This window comes from Sapajus apella, unplaced genomic scaffold, assembly GCF_009761245.1.
Source record: "Sapajus apella isolate SASKATOON/1434 unplaced genomic scaffold, GSC_monkey_1.0 scaffold62, whole genome shotgun sequence".
NCBI classification, from domain to species: domain Eukaryota; kingdom Metazoa; phylum Chordata; class Mammalia; order Primates; family Cebidae; genus Sapajus; species Sapajus apella.
In genome coordinates, this window is record NW_022437002.1 from 760,058 (window position 1) to 775,892 (window position 15,835).

The 15,835-nt window shown below is 46.4% G+C and overlaps 1 protein-coding gene, 1 long non-coding RNA gene and 1 other non-coding gene across 3 annotated transcripts in view; 2 read left to right on the top strand and 1 right to left on the bottom strand.

The window, feature by feature from the left end:
- The window catches only part of TAF12 (TATA-box binding protein associated factor 12), a 45,881-nt gene extending 40,597 nt beyond the window's left edge, over positions 1–5,284 (bottom strand). Inside the window, exon 1 of the mRNA XM_032246598.1 lies at positions 5,165–5,284. The gene's annotated coding sequence lies outside the window, so the exon portion shown is untranslated. The remainder of the gene's footprint in view (positions 1–5,164) is intronic.
- Positions 5,285–5,350: 66 nt separating this feature from the next.
- On the top strand, positions 5,351–11,816 carry LOC116529130. Its single transcript, XR_004259398.1, has 2 exons — positions 5,351–5,690; positions 11,271–11,816. It is a non-coding gene; the product is annotated as an uncharacterized LOC116529130 (long non-coding RNA).
- LOC116529644 lies at positions 11,683–11,816 on the top strand. The gene has a single exon (XR_004259581.1). It is a non-coding gene; the product is annotated as a U11 spliceosomal RNA (small nuclear RNA).
- Positions 11,817–15,835: the final 4,019 nt, after the last annotated feature.

Sequence of the window (15,835 nt, forward strand, 5' to 3'; positions counted from 1 at the left end):
GGCAGAGGTTGCAGTGAGCCGAGATTGAGCCACTGCACTCCAGCCTGTGGGATAGAGCGAAACTCCGTCTCAAAAAAATAATAATAATAAAATAAAAATAAATAAAAAGGTTGTATGTCCTATGTTCCTATCTGCTCTAATTATAACATAATGATTTTCTGATTGGGTATTCTGAAGTCCTATTATAAGTCAAATGCTAGAGCCACAAATGAAAGAAAATACATTTTTCAAGTATAGGCAAGGGTGTTAACGCAGGAGTAAATTATCATTAATTAAACCATCAAGTACTTTGAAGTGGTGACGTGGGTATGCTTTCCCTTATAAGTTGGTGTAAGTTTTGATCATTTGTATATAGTATAGGTGCTTGCAAATAGTACAGACTAACCCTGGGGAAAAAAATAGTAGTTTTAACTAAGCCCAATTCCCTCAAACATCTAGTTCATGCTATAATTTACTGCAAAGTTAATCAAATTTAAGCCCTTGTTTTTCAAATTATTATTATTATTTTTTAGATGGAGTCTCATTCTGTCATCCAGGCTGGAGAGCAGTGACACAATCTCGGCTCATTGGAACCTCCACCTCCAGAGTTCAAGTAATTCTTCAACCTCAGCCTTCAGAGTAGCTGGGACTCTGGGCATGCGCCACCATGCCCAGCTAACTTTTGTATTTTTAGTAGAAAATTAGTCCACCATGCCTGGCTAATTTTAGTAGGGGTTTTGCCACGATGGCCAGGCTGGTCTCCAGCTCCTGACCTCAGGTGACCCACCGGCCTTGGCTTCCCAAAGTGCTGGGATTACAGGCATGAGCCACCAAGCCCAGTCCAAATTAGTCTTTCTTGGTCTCCTAAATCTAAAATTAAATGTCTTACTATATTACAAGGAAAAGCTCTACAAAGTTCCCATTTTTCTATCTTGAATGATCTATGCTTCTGTGAAAACAGTTTAATTCTCCTCAAATGCCACAATATATAAGTATCCTGATAAATTCTGGTTCTTGGACATTTAGAGGAGCCTTAAGGAAGGGATGCTTTCATTCAATGATGCATTGAATGAAAAAAAATGAAAAGTGGCTGGTCGCAGTGCTCACACCTGTAATCCCAGCACTTTGGGAGGCTGAGGTGGGTGGGTCACGAGGTCAGGAGTTTGAGACCAGCCTCCTGACCAACATCGTGAAATCCCATCTCTAAAAAAATAAGAGGCCACGTGCAGTGGCTCACGCCTGTAATACAAGCACTTTCGAGGCCAAGGCGGGCGGATCACCTGAGGTCGGGAGTTCAAGACCAGCCTGACCAACATGGTGAAACCCCGTCTTTAAAAAAAAAAAAAAAAAGGCCGGGCGCGGTGGCTCAAGCCTGTAATCCCAGCACTTTGGGAGGCCGAGGCGGGTGGATCACGAGGTCAAGAGATCGAGACCATCCTGGTCAACATGGTGAAACCCCGTTCTCTACTAAAAATACAAAAAATCAGCTGGGCATGGTGGCGCGTGCCTGTAATCCCAGCTGCTGGGGATGCTGAGGCAGGAGAATTGCCTGAACCCAGGAAGCGGAGGTTGCGGTGAGCCGAGATCGCGCCATTGCACTCCAGTGTGGGTAACAAGAGCGAAACTCCGTCTCAAAAAAAAAAAAAAAAAAAATTATAAAAAAAGAAAAGTAGAAAAAAGTTTCAGAGGCACACATAACTGGGATTGGGTCACTCAGTACTGTGATTTCAGGCAAAGTATTTAACCTCTCTAAACCTATTTCATTATCTGTATAACAGGACTGACAATATCTAACTTGTGGGGCTGTGATAATTAAATGATAGAATACTTGAAAGTGCTTAAGCTGTGCTTAGTTAATCTGAGTAGGTTTCAGAAAAAGATAGTTATATTGAAGGAAGTGACCAGTGCAAGTCTCCCCACCATCCTTACCCAAAAGTGGCCATCTCTAATAAATGCTTGTATTAAAAATATAGGACACACTTATTTATGACTTTCCAAACAGCTTGTTAAATAAACAAATAACACGGAGCTTTATTTAAAGGTTCCAGCCAGGTGTAGTAGTAGCTCATGCCTATAATCCCAACATTTTGGGAGGCCAAGGCAGGAGGATCACTTGAGGCCAAAAATTCAACACCAGCCTAGGTAACACAGCCAAACACTGTCTCTATAAAAAAATTTAAAAATTGGCCGGGCGCGGTGGCTCAAGCCTGTAATCCCAGCACTTTGGGAGTCCGAGGCGGGTGGATCACAAGGTCAAGAGATCGAGACCATCCTGGTCAACATGGTGAAACCCCGTCTCTACTAAAAATACAAAACATTAGCTGGGCATGGTGGAGCGTGCCTGTAATCCCAGCTACTCAGGAGGCTGAGGCAGGAGAATTGCCTGAACCCAGGAGGCAGAGGTTGCGGTGAGCCGAGATCGCGCCATTGCACTCCAGCCTGGGTAACAAGAGCGAAACACCGCATCTAAAAAAAAAAAAAAAAAAAATTTAAAAATTAACTGGGTGCCATCCGGGCGTGGTGGCTCACCCCTGTAATCTCAGCAATTTGGGAGGCTGAGGTGGGCGGATCACAAGGTCAGGAGTTCAGGACGAGCCTGGCCAACATGGTGAAACCCCATCTCTACTAAAAATACAAAAATTAGCCACACGTGGTGGCGGGCGCCTGTAATCCCAGCTACTTGGGAGGCTAAGGCAGGAGAATTGCTCAAACCCAGGAGGCAGAGGTTGCAGTGAGCTGAGACTACAGCATTGCACTCCAGCCTAGGCAACAGAGCGTGACTGTCTCAAAAAAAAAAAAAAAAAAAAAAAAAAATTAGCTAGGTGTGTGGCTCATGCCTGTATTCCCACCTTCCTGGGAGGCTGACACAGGAGGAGTGCTTGAGCCCAAGAATATAGGTTGCAGCAAACTATGATGATGCCACTGTACTCCAATCTGGGCAACAGAACAAGACCCTGTCTCAAAAATACAAAAATAAAAATTAAGATTTCCTTACTATTAAGTGACATTCACTATATTGATGTCAATACATTAACAACATGCAAACTGTCAGAAACTGTAAAAATTTCCAGTTTTTACTGGAAATAAAAACTGGGCCAGGCACAGTGGCTCACGCCTATATCCCAGCACTTCGGGAGGCTGACGGTGGCAGATCACTTGAGGTCAGGAGTTCGAGACCAGCCTGACCAACATGGCAAAACTCCGTCTCTACTGAAAACACAAAAATTAGCCGGGTGTTGTGACACACACCTGTAATTCCAGCTACTCGGTAGGCTGAGGCAGAAGAATCAGAAGAATCATTTGAACCAGGAAGGTAGAGATTGCAGTGAGCCGAGATCTTGCCACTGCACTCTAGCCTGGGTGACTCTGTCTCAAAAACAAACAAAACTGGAGGAGGGGGCGAGGTGACTCATGCCTGTAATCTCAGCACTTTGGGAGGCCAAGGTGGGAGGGGATCGCTTGCACCTAGGAGTTTGAGACCAGCCTGGGCAATATGGGCAATATAGTGAGACCCTGTCTCTACAAAAAATTTAAAAATTAACAGGGTGTGGTGGTACATGCCTGTAATTCAAGCTACTCACGAGGTATAGGTGGGAAGATTGCTTGAGCCAAAGAGGTTGAGGGTGCCGTGGCCAAGACTGAGCCACTGCACTTCAGCATGGGTGACAGAGACCCTGCCTTAAAAAATTTCCTCCTGAGCTTGAAGATAAAGCAAACATTCTAGAAGCATTTATTTAAGGCACATTAACCAAGCATCTCATTTGCTACATATAGAAGGGTACTGTATTAAAATTATGATCTAACTAACCATTGCCTCACTGTGATCCTAAGTCTCTTTGAAACAGCCTCTTTAAATGTAAAATAGAGGCCGGGCGCGGTGGCTCAAGCCTGTAATCCCAGCACTTTGGGAGGCCGAGGCGGGTGGATCACGAGGTCAAGAGATCAAGACCATCCTGGTCAACATGGTGAAACCCCGTCTCTACTAAAACTACAAAAAATTAGCTGGGCATGGTGGCACGTGCCTGTAGTCCCAGCTACTCAGGAGGCTGAGGCAGGAGAATTGCCTGAACCCGGGAGGCGGAGGTTGTGGTGAGCCGAGATCGCGCCATTGCACTCCAGCCTGGGCAACAAGAGCGAAACTCCGTCTCAAAAAAAAAAAAATAAATAAAATAAAATAAAATAAATGTAAAATAGTTTTTAAGAGATGATCTTTTGGGACCCTTCCATCACTGACATTCTTTTATTTTAGATGCGGAGATCTGTGCTCATTCAGGGTTGAGTGGAATGGGATTTAAAGCACTTATTAAGTACGTAACTGAGTTTCAACTGTTTTCAACTTCACATCTGATTCCCAAGAATGAAGTAGAAAATGAAGATGTTTGCATGTGGGCTTCCTAGATTGAGTATCTGACACAAGAAAAGCCTGCCAAGAGCCAAGTGGGCAGCGCGAAGGAGAAGTTGTCTTCCCCTGATACGTCCTTTATCCCTCTGGGTTCAGAGAATACGAGAAAAAATGGATCACTGAATCTTTTCCAAGCCCTTTCCCTTTACTTTGTGGGCTGATCTCACATCCATGGTCCCTTAGATCCAAAGCTTTTAGGAGCTCGGGTGCTCACAGCCCTGTTCTGAGACTCAGGAACTCGGAGTCTCAAAGCCCGGATCCCGTCCCCACAGAAGCCCCAGCCTTCACTGCCCGCTTCTGTTCCCTTCTAAACTCAAGTTTTCTCTGTCTGCTTCTGCCCCTCAGGAACCTAAGTCTTCGCTGCCCCGTTTCTGAATCCTTAGGAGCCCGGGTCTTCACTGTCCCGCTTCTGCCTCTTAGAGCCCAAGTCCTCACCGCTCCACTTTTACCTCTCCGGAGCCCGTCTTCACGCCCCATTCCTTTCCGACCCTCTCCTCTCAGGAGCGCGGGTTCTCATAACCCTGTTCCTCTCAGACCGCTTTCCCTCAGATGCTGGAGAACTCACATCCAATCCCGTTCCCTAAGTCCCGTCTAGAGCCCGGGTCCCCACAGCCGCGTCTTCTCCGAGCCCGATCCTCTCAGTCGGTCCCTTCCCGAGAGCCTGAATCCTCACAGCCCCATCTCGTTCACAACCTGGACCTTCCAACACTGATCCACTGTAGGTCTGGGTCCTGACTCCCTCCTCCCGCTCTTGTTCCTCAACTGCCAGGGCCCAAGACTCACAGGCAGCAGCGTCTATCTCCCCATGATATGCGGAGACTGCCCCAATGTAGCGTTCGTCTCAGCAGCCGGTCCGACTGCGCGGCCCTCCCCGACTACTTCCGGCACCGCTCCCCGCCTCCAACCCGGAAACGCGCGGCTCTTCCGGCAGGCGGGCGCGCGCCTCGCTAGCGCAGGCGCAGACTGCCCTTCGACACGTGGTGGCCGTATTGGGCTGTATGTAGCTAGACCCTGCGGCTTGCTCTTTTAACTGCTTGTGATTGAGTGGCAGCGTGAGCGAGCTCTGCGTATTCCACCCCAGCGTTAAGAATCCTTCCCTAGCTTCTCTTCCCGACTCTGCTTATTTATCTATCGGTAGCAGGACGGGTAATTGACGCCCTCGGATGGCTTTGAGGTCGCCATTTTTGGTTGGTGTCTTTGTCATGGTGTCAGGACCGGGATATCATCTGGGACACATTACCCCATAGACACCCTGTTCGACCTCAACGAGGAAGCTGGCAGCACAGGAACTGGGAGAAGAGAGAGATTGGTTGATTGTGCCTGTGAACTGTCAATTCAACGATACAGTTGAATGCTTACTGTTTGCCAGGAATTATGCTAATCCTCTTATCTCCTCCGTTACGCCATTTAATCAGAGGAGACCTGTGAGTGATTAAGCAAAGTTCTAGCTAATAGGAGCAGAGCCTCAGCTTGAACTCAGAACTCACTCCTACGCCAGAGCCTGTCCTGTAGCAATCTCTAATGCTTTCAGTTTTTCAGATGTCAAATGCTTGATGAGAACTGCTGTATTTTTTACTTGTCCAGGCTGGAATGTTAGGCATGCAAGCAAGAACAATTCCAGCATCTGTGAGGTTCACAGTAAGTCGGAGAAGAAACCACAAACACACCAAAAAATTTATAAAGAGCTGTGACAGCCCAGAGTGAGCCACAGTATCTGCCAGCAGGAATCATGAGGAGCTGCCCAAATTGGTGCGGCATCCTGCCCTGTCTTTATATCTTCCTAATCCTCATCCTACCACACTCCCAATCCACGCTCTTCACTGCCACCCAATCCAAATTCTCAGATTCAAGTCCTCATGAACACTGGGCTCCAAGCTGTATTCCTAGCCTTATTTCCCTGCCACTGCTCTCCATTCTTTTTAGGGTCTGGCATACCACTTTTTGTTATTGAAAGCCTATACCTCTTTTTTAAGACCCAGGTTGAATGTATATACATTCATTTGACAAGTGTTTATTGAGTCTTGTGTGCCAAGCCTTTTGCTATGTGATGAGTACATAACTGGTGTCTAAGACAGATGATATCCTGGTCCTTAAAAAGTTTGCAACCTGGGCTGTGTGCAGTGCCTGTAATCCCAGTACTCTGGGAGGCCGAGGCGGGCAGATCACAAGGTCAGTAGTTTGAGACCAGCCTGGTCAATATGAAGCCCAGTCTCTACTAAAAATACACGAAAAAATTAGTTGCGCATGGTGGCGCATGCCTGTAATCCCAGCTACTCAGGAGGTTGAGACAGAATTGTTTAAACCCAGGAGGCAGAGGTTGCAATGAGCCATGATCACACCACTGCATTGCAGTCCAGCCTGGGTGACAGAGGGAGACTCCATCTCAAAAAAAAAAAAGTTTGCAATCTAGAGTGGGAAACAGACCATTAGCAACTGCACAAAAGGGTAAAAGGAGAGAATACCAGAATAAGCCAGACTTATCTAGCTAGCTAAGAGACTGAGCCATGGTCCTCAGTAAGGAAAGAACTTATTCAAGGACCAAGAAGGCCAAGGTGGTGGGGAGCTTCGGTAACCGGGAAAGACAGTGAGTTTGGAGAGGTAGGCAGGGGTTTGTTCTAGTCTGGACCTTTTAGACTAGACTATGATGGGCCCTTGAGATTTTATTCAGTATACAATGGGAAGGTATTGGGAGAACGGTGAAATTATGGTGATTATTAAATGAGACAGGGTCTCACTTTGTCATCAGTGGCACAATCATAGTTCACTGCAGCCTCAAACTCCTGTGTTTAAGTGAGCCACATCAGCCTCACAGGTAGATTATTTTTCCTTTTTTTTTTTTTTTTTTTTGAGATGGAGTCTCACTGTCACCCAGGCTGGAGTGCAATGGCGCCATCTTGTCTCATTACAACCCCCACCTCCCAGGTTCAAGCCTCCCAAGTAGCTGGGATTACAGGCACGCACCACCATGCCCAGCTGAATTTTTGTATTTTTAGTAGAGACGGGGTTTCACCATGTTGACCAGGATGGTCTCGATCTCTTGACCTCGTGATCCACCCGCCTCGGCCTCCCAAAGTGCTGGGATTACAGGCGTGAGCCACCGCGCCCGGCCTTTCTTTGTTATTTTTTTTTAAGAGATAAGGCTGGGGGTGGTGGCTCACGCCTGTAATCCAAGCACTTTGGAGGCCAAGGCAGGCGGATCTCCTGGGGTCGGGAGTTCAAGACCAGCCTGATCAACATGGTGAAACCCCCCTCTTAAAAAAAAAAAAAAAAAAAAAAAAAGAGATAAGGTACTGGGCACAGTGTCTCAGGCCTGTAATCCTAGCACTTTGGGAGGCCAAGGCGGGTGGATCACCTGAGGTCAGAAGTTCGAGACCAGCCTGGCCAACATGCAAAACCCATCTCTACTAAAAACAAAAATTAGCTGGGTGTGGTAGCGCATGCCTGTAATCCCAGCTACTTGGGAGGCTGACGAAGTAGAATTGCTTGAACCTGGGAGGTGGAGGTTGTAGGGGGCCGAGATCGTGCCACTGCGCTCCAGCCTATGCAACAGGAGCGAGACTCCATCTCAAAAAAAAAAAGAAAAAAAAAAGAGATAAGGCCAGGCCAGGAATGGTAGCTCACGCCAGTAATCCCAGCACTTTGGGAGGCAAAGGTGGGTGGATCACTTGAGGTCAGGAGTTTGAAACCAGCCTGGCCAACAGGGTAAAACCTGTCTCTACTAAAAATATTAGCTGGGCATGGTGGCGCATGCCTGTAGTCCCAGCTACTCAGGAGGCTGAGGCAGGACAGTCGCTTGAACCTGGGAGGCAGAGGTTGCAGTGAGCCAGGATCATGCCACTGCACTCCAACCTGGGTGACAGAGTGAGACTCTGTCTGAAAAAAAAAAAAAAGAAAAAAAAAAACAGATAAAGCCAGATGTGGTGGCTTATGCCTCTAATTCCAACACTTTGGGAGGCCCAGGCAGGAAGATCACTTGAGCCCAGGAGTTTGACCAGCCTGGTCAACATATGGAGACAACATCTCTATTTATTTATTTATTTATTTTTTAAAAGATGGGGTTTCACCATGTTGGTCAGGCTGGTCTTGAAATCCCAACCGCAGGTGATCCGCCCACCTTGGCCTCCAAAGTGCTTGGATTACAGGCGTGAGCCACCACGCCCAGCCCAACGTCTCTATTAAAAAAAAAAAAAAAAAAAATTAGACTCAGCATGGTGGTGTGGGCCTGCAGTCCCAGCCACTCAGGAGACTGACAGGCAAGAGGATCTGCTTGAGCCTAGAAGTTCCAGGCTGCAGTGAGCTATGACTGCACCACTGCACTCCAGCATGGGTGACAGAGCAATACCCCATGTCAAAAAAAAAAAAGAAAAGAAAAGAAAGAAAGAAAGAGAAAGAGATAACACTGGTGGATGATAGGAAGAGCAATTGACAGTACCATCTCTGGGCTTCTCACAAGTTTATATAACACATCTGCTTCCTATAACAATGTAAGAGCTGTTTATGTATGTCCCTTCTCTTATGACTTCTACTTTGTAAAGAGCAAGGACCTCCACATATTATTAAAATATATTAAAGAATGTAAATTGGCCAGGCGCGGTGGCTTACGCCTGTAATCCCAGCACTTTGGGAGGCCAAGGAGGGAGGATCACTAGGTCAGGATATAGAGACCATCCTGGCTAACATGGTGAGACCCCATCTCTACTAAAAATACAAACAATTAGCTGAGCATTGTGGTGGGTGCCTGTAGTCCCAGCTACTCGGGAGGCTGAGGCAGGAGAATCGCTTGAACCAGGGAGGCAGAGGTTGCAGTGAGCCGAGATCGCACCACTGTACTCCAGCCTGGGCAACAGAGCAAGACTCCATCTTAAAAAGAAAAAAAAAGAAAGTAAATTACCTAACAGTCTGTATTTTTTATTGACTGCATTTTGTTATGTATGTATGTAAATATGTATGTATGTATTTATTTATTTTTGAGATGGAGTTTTGCTCTTGTTGCCCAGGCTGGAGTGCAATGGTGCGATCTCGGCTCACTGCAACCTCTGCCTCCCAGGTTCAAGCGATTCTCCTGTCTCAGCCTCCTGAATAGCTAGGATTGCAGGTGCCCATCACCATGCCCAGCTAATTTTTGATATTTTTAGTAGAGATAGGGTTTCACCGTGTTGGCCAGGCTGGTCTCAAACTCCTGACCTCAGGTGATCCGCCCACCTTTGCCTCCCAAAGTGCTGGGATTACAGGCATGAGCCACCTGACCCAGGCAAAAACATTTATTTATATGTATATAATGTGTATGTACATAGCAAGCAGTCTGGCAAGATAAACACTAAACTGTTAACAGTAGTTTGGAAGAAGCATTTTCACTTTTTTTTTTTTTTGAGACAGAGTTTCACTCTTTTTGCCCAGGCTGGAGTGCAATGGCACGATCTCAGCTCACAGCAACCTCCGCCTCTTGGGTTCAAGTGATTCTCCTGCCTCAGCCTCCCGAGTAGCTGGGATTACAAGCATGTGCTACCACATTTAGCTAATTTTGTATTTTTAGTAGAGATGGGGTTTCTCCATGTTGTTCAGGCTGGTCTCAAACTCCCAATCTCAGGTAATCCGCCTGTCTCGGCCTCCCAAAGTGCTAAGATTACAGGTATAAGCGAATTTTATATCATTTCTTTCTTTCTTTTTTACATTTTATATCATTTCTGTGCTATTTCAATTTCTTAACAATTGTCACATATTGGGGTTTGTTTTTTTTTTTTTTTTTTTTTTGAGACAGGGTCTTCATCTGCCACCCAGGCTGGAGTGCAGTGGCATGATTATGGCTCACTGCAGCCTTGACTTCCCTGGCTCAAGCAATCCTCTTGCCCCAGCCTCTGGGGTAGCTAGGACCACAGGCCCATGCCATGATACATGGTTAATTTTTTATTTTGGGATAGAGACGAGGTCTCTGTATGTTGCCCAAAGTGGTCTCAAACTCCTGGGCTCTTAAAGTGTTGGGATTACAGGCATGAACCACCGCACCTGTCCATCATTATCCTTAACAAAAAATGAGAGAAATCTAAAGTCCTGTGTGTCAACTGCTGCCATCCTAATCCCCTACCTCCTTCCAAGGGGTAATCATTGATATGTTTCCTGATCTTCTTTAACATCTTATATTGTTCATACAAACACATGGCCGTAGAATATACATAGCACAGGGTTTTGCCGGTATGCCTGCATGCTCTTGATTAGATCAACAGTATTAGGCTGTACCCTATTCAACAGCTTTTTTCCACTTTTAAAAACATCTGTGTTGGCTGGGCATGGTGGCTCACACCTGTAATCCCAGCACTTTGGGAAGCTGAGGTCAGGAGTTCAAGAACAGAGTGACCAACATGGTGAAACCCCATCTCTACTAAAAACAAAAAATTAGCCTGGCATGGTGGCACAAACAAGCCTATAGTCCCAGCTACTTGGGAGGCTGAAGCAGGAAAATCACTTGAACTCAGGAGGCGGAGGTTGCAGTGAGCCAAGATTGCGCCACTGCACTCCAGCCTGGGCAACGAGAGTGAGACACTGTTTTAAAAAAAAAAAACTGTGTTGAAGATCTACTTCAGTTATCTGAGGTACTGTATTATTTTTCACATTAATGCTATGCTGTACCTTATTGTACAACTCTTATCACTCAATTTTTTTTTTTTTTTTTTTGCTTTATAATAGGATTCCTTAGAAGTGCAGCATATAGCTTGCCACTCTATGAACACACCATGACAGTCAGCTTATGCGTTGTTCTCGGGAAAGTGTTTTCACTTACAGTGACCTTGTGCTTCCACTGCACGCTTGCCTGGGCTGCTCCAGGGTGGTGGCTAGGGGTGGCACAAATTACACATTTTCAATTTGGATAGGCTGTGATTCTTGTCTTCCCCAGTTAGGTACCCACAGCCGCTGAGAGCCTGTATTCCAACGCCAGGAGACGCCTGCTGTCCTGAGCAGTTGACAAGCGAGAACCACCGCTAACTACAACCGGAAGGAGTGGGTCCTCCCTCGCTCGCGCAGCCTCTCTTCCTCGCCACTGCCTCGACTCCCGCCAGCACCTTCCCAGCAAGCACTGCTCATATTTGCATATCAACTCACGTCCTTTTCTTTACTTCTAAATAAAAATCGAAAGGACACAGTCTAGATTTTCCTTGTAAAGCCTTCCTTTCAATTCAGAAGAACCGGAATTCCCTCTTCGACTTCAGGAACGAATATGGAATAAGGCGTTGCTTAGGTTTTGTGTTCACCTTTACCAAAATATGGATTTGCTGACACTGCCACTCTGCTTTGGTAGCCTGCACGGCAAAAAGGGCTTCTGTCGTGAGTGGCACACGTAGAGTAACTCGATTGCTCTTCGTGCGGAATCGACATCAAGAGATTTCGGAAGCATAATTTTTTGGCATTTGGGCAGCTGGTGATCGTTGGTCCCGGCGCCCTTACTGTTCTGTTATAAGTCAGATGTTTTGTTTTGGCTTGCTTTGTTTTCCATGACGTGGTGTCGTGTGTGTTTGCTGGGGGTAATTGTCAGTAGTGTAGCTACCTACTCGCATAGGGGAGGTGGAATAACTGCGTTGTCCCAGGGGCTGGAGTCTCAGTTCTTATACGGCGGAGGCTGCTAGGATAACTGCGTGACCCAGTGTGTGAGATAACTTGTGTGGCGAATAACCGCGTGATCGCATGTGGGAGACCAGCTTGAACAAAACAGCAGAAGCCACGGAATCAAGGAAATTTAAAAAGTTATTCGTGCGTGTTGTCGTTAAAGCTATTTAGCGACTGTGTTACAATCTAGCAGCAAATGGAATAGACCTAGTTCTTGACTTCACAAGACTTAACAGTGAGGAAAGAAAGTAGCAAACTGAGTTTGACACTGAATTTGGCACGGAGGAAGTCGTTCCTGAGGCAATGACTTTGAAGCTGAAAATTAAAGAATAAATACATGACGAGCTGGCAAGTATGGAAGGGGCAATTTAAGGAAAGGCATAAAACTCCAGGTTGGAGAGAATGTGCTGCAATTCAGGAAGTAAAAGACCAAGATGGCCAGAGTGATACCAACCATCCAAGTGGCCAGGCATATTGAATGTGCCCAGAATGGGCACTGCAATTTTTTTTTTCTTGTCATGGAGTCTTGCTCTATCGCCAGGCTAGACTGTAGTGGCGCGATCTCAGCTAACCGCAACCTCCGCCTCCCGGGTTCAAGCAATTCTCCTGCCTCAGCCTCCCGAGTAGCTGGGACTACCAGAGTGTGCCACCATGCCCAGCTAATTTTGTTTGTTTGGTTGGTTGGTTTTTGGGACAGAGTCTTGCTCTGTCGCCCAGGCTGTAGTGCAGTGGCACGATCTCAGCTCACTGCAACCTCCACCTTCTGGGTTCAAGCGATTCTCTTGCCTCAGCCTCCTGAGAAGCTGGGATTACAGGCGTGTGCCACCACGCCCAGCTAATTTTTTTGTGATTTTAGTAGAGATGGAGTTTCACCATGTTGGCCAGGCTAGTCTTGAACATCAGACCTCGTGATCCATCTGCCTTAGCCTCCCGAAGTGCTGGGATTCCAGGCATGAGCCACCAAGCCTGGTGTTAATTTCTGTATTTTTAGCAGAGATGGGGTTTCACCTTGTTGGCCAGGCTGGTCTCCATCTCTTGACCTCATGATCCACCTGCCTCAACCTCCCAAAGTGCTGGGATTACAGGCGTGAGCTACCCATGCCTGGCCTGCAACGTTATTTTATAAAGCAGAAGAAATGGAAATTACCTTTACCAGGCCTCAGCAAACTTTTTCTACACCTTATACCATATACAAAAGATTAATTCAAAATGGATCAAAGACCTAAATGTAAGAGTTTAAACTATAAAATTTAGAGAAGGCCGGGTGCAGTGGCTCATGCCTGTAATCCTAGCACTTTGGGAGGCCCAGGTGGGTGGATTGCCTGAGCTCAGAAGTTTGAGACCAACCTGGGCGACACTGCACTCCAGTGAGGGTGACTGAGCGAGAATCCGTCTCTAGAAAAAAAAAAAAAAGCCAGATGCAGTGGCTCACACTTGTGGTCCCAGCACTTTTGGGAGGCCAAGGCAGGCCGATGACTTAAGGTCAGGAGTTTGAGACCAGCCTGCCAACACAGTGAAACCTTGTCTCTACTAAAAATACAAAAATTACCTGGGCTTAGAGGTAGGTGCCTGTAATCCCAGCTACTGGGGAGGTTGAGGCAGGAGAATTGCTTGAACCTGGGAGGCTGCAGTGAGCTGAGATTGTGCCACTGCGCTTCAGCACTCCAGCCTGGGCGACAGAGCTAGAGTCCACATCAAAAAAAAAAAAAAAAAAAAAATTAGAGAAAACACAGGGGAAAATGACATTGAATTTGTCAGTGATTTCTTGGATATAACACAATGGTGCACACGCAACAACAAATAATTAAATTAGTCTTCATCAAATTTTAAAACATTAAAATTAATTTTAAGAGCTTTTTTTTTTTTTTTTTTCTTGTGGAGACGTAGGTCTCACCATGTTGACCAGGCTGCTCTCAAATTCCTGGCCTCCTATAAAATTAATTTTAAAATTAAAATGAAAAACCTGGCCGGGCACAGTGGCTCACGCCTATAATCCCAGCACTTTGGGAAACTGAGGTGGGCAGATCACCTGAGGTCAGGAATTCAAGACCAACCTAGCTAACATGGTGAAACCCCGTCTTTACTAAAAATACAAAAATTAGCCAGGCATGGTGGCAGCCGCCTGTAATACCAGCTACTCAGGAGGCTGAGACAGGAGAATTGCTTGAACCCGGGAGGCAGAGTTGCAGTTAGCCGAGATGGTGCCGTTGTATTCTAGCCTGGGTGACAAGAGCGAAACTCCATCTCAAAAAAAAAAAAAGAGGGCCGGGCACGGTGGCTCAAGCCTGTAATCCCAGCACTTTGGGAGGCCCAGGCGGGTGGATCACGAGGTCAAGAGATCGAGACCATCCTGGTCAACATGGTGAAACCCCGTCTCTACTACAAATACAAAAATTCAGCTGGGCATGGTGGCGCGTGCCTGTAATCCCAGCTACTCAGGAGGCTGAGGCAGGAGAATTGCCTGAACCCAGGAGACGGAGGTTGCGGTGAGCCGAGATCGCGCCATTGCACTCCAGCCTGGGTAACAAGAGCGAAACTCCGTCTCAAAAAAAAAAAAAAAAAGAGGCCTGGCACTGTGGCTCATGCCTGTAATCCCAGCACTTTGGGAGGCTGACATGGGCAGACCACGAGGTCAAGAAATCGAGATCATCCTGGCCAACATGGTGAAACCCTGTCTCTACTAAAAAATACAAAAATTAGCTGGGCATGGTGGCGAGCCCCTGTAGTCCCAGCTACTCCCGGAGGCTCTGGCAGGAAAATCGCTTGAACCTGGGAGGCAGAGGTTGCAACAATGAGCCAAGATCCCCACCACTGCACTCCAGCCTGGCACCTCATGACAGAGCGAGACTCTGTCCCAAAAAAAAAAAAAAAAAAAAAAAAAAAAGAAAAGAAAAACACTTGTACATCAAAGGACACTATCAACAGAGTGGAAAGAACCCACAGAATTGAAGAAATCATATATTTCATAAGGGATTAATATCCACAATACACAAGGAACTCATAACAACAACACAAACCCAGCCCAATTAAAATGGGCAAAAGGACTTCTATAGACATTTCTCCAAAGATGGCCAATAAGCATATGAAAAGATGCTCAGCATCACTAATCATTAGGAAAATGCAAATCAAAACCATAATGAGATAGCACTTCACACCCATTAGGATAGCTATTATTTAAAAATATATATTGGAAGTTTCTCTGAGCCTACTCTGGCCCAAGATGCTGCCAGACAATAATTCAAAAAAAAAAATAATAAAGATCAGTGCTGTGGCTCACACCTGTAATCTCAGCGCTTTGGGAGGCCAAGGTGAGAGGAACTCTCGAGCCCAGAGAAAAAAAATCTCCTCTGCTGAGGCCACCAATTGGTAGGCATTCACATGGGATACAAATATCTTCACTTTTTTTTTTTTTTTTTTGAGACAGAGTTTTGCTCTGTCGCCCAGGTTGGAGTGCAGTGACATGATCTCGGCTCACTGCAGCCTCTGCCTCCCGGGTTCCAGCAATTCTCTTGCCTCAGTCTCCTGAGTAGCTGAGATTACAGACATCTGCCACCACGCCTGGCTAAGTTTTGTATTTTTAGTAGAAACGGGGTTTCACTATGTTGGCCAGGTTAGTCTTGAACTCCTGACCTCAGGTGATGTGCCCGCCTCAGCCTGCTAAAGTGCTGGGATTACAGGCATGAGCCACCGAGCCCGGCCATCTTCACAGTTTTTGACCACTCAAAGAGGTCCCTGCACATACCTCTTTCCAAAATTTCTTTCTCACCAATTTTCCAATCATGCTTCTTCCAAGTTCCTGACTATCCAGTTAAATCACTGGCTACAGCCCATGAATGAATATATCTGGTCACTTCTCCC